Below are 868 nucleotides of genomic sequence, written 5' to 3'. Positions count from 1 at the left end.
CGGAGTACGAAGCTTATGGGCTACCTCGATGGCACCAATGTTGCACCTGCTAAGCTGATCCCTTCCTCAACTGCTGCTGGTGCTGAGCTGGTCTCTAATCCGGCCTATAATCAGTGGTATGATCAGGATCAACAAGTCCTTAGCGGCCTTCTCTCCTCCATGTCTGAGGAGATTCTTCATGATGTGGTTGCCGCTACTACGTCCAAGGAGGCGTGGGATACCCTGCAGCGGATGTTTTCATCGTCAACTCGTGCTCGCACTACTCAGATTCGTGTTGAGCTTGCCACGTCCAAGAAACGAGATCAATCTGCTGCAAATTATTTTTGCAAGATCAAAGGGCTAGCCACCGAGCTGGCCGCCGCCGGCTCTGCCTTGCAGGATGATGATGTGATCGCGTATCTTCTCGCTGGTCTTGGCCCTGACTATGATCCCTTCGTCACCTCAATGACTACCAAGAGTGAAGCCCTCACCCTTGATGATGTGTTTGCACATCTAATGACGTATGAAGCTCGCCAACTACAACACCAGGCTGAACTTCAGTTAAATCTTGGATCTTCTGCCAATTATGCTAGTCGTGGTGGTCAGCAGAAGAATCGTGGGCGTAGGGATCGCGGTCGTGGTCGTTCTCAAGGTTATGCACCCTCTCGTCCTGTTGGTGATCGTCGTGGCCCTTCTGCTCGTCCTTCCTGCCAGATCTGCGGCAAAGTGGGGCATACTGCTATCCGCTGCTGGCATAGGATGGATGAGTCCTATCAAGATGAACCTTCTTCTGCTCCTCCTACGGCACTGGCGGCTACTTCCTCTTACAAGATTGACCCAAATTGGTACAGCGACACAGGCGCTACGGACCATATCACCAGTGACCTGG

General features: G+C 52.4%; 1 non-coding gene across 1 annotated transcript; it reads left to right on the top strand.

Annotated features, from left to right (window-relative positions):
• Positions 1-369: 369 nt before the first annotated feature.
• LOC147790184 (small nucleolar RNA Z247) lies at positions 370-509 on the top strand. The gene has a single exon (XR_015423038.1). It is a non-coding gene; the product is annotated as a small nucleolar RNA Z247 (small nucleolar RNA).
• The last annotated feature ends 359 nt before the right edge of the window (positions 510-868 follow it).

This window comes from Cucurbita pepo, chromosome 11, assembly GCF_057944985.1.
Source record: "Cucurbita pepo subsp. pepo isolate OVF chromosome 11, ASM5794498v1, whole genome shotgun sequence".
NCBI lineage: Eukaryota > Viridiplantae > Streptophyta > Magnoliopsida > Cucurbitales > Cucurbitaceae > Cucurbita > Cucurbita pepo.
Note: the sequence above shows the minus strand (reverse complement) of the source record. Positions and strands in the feature narration are given on the sequence as shown.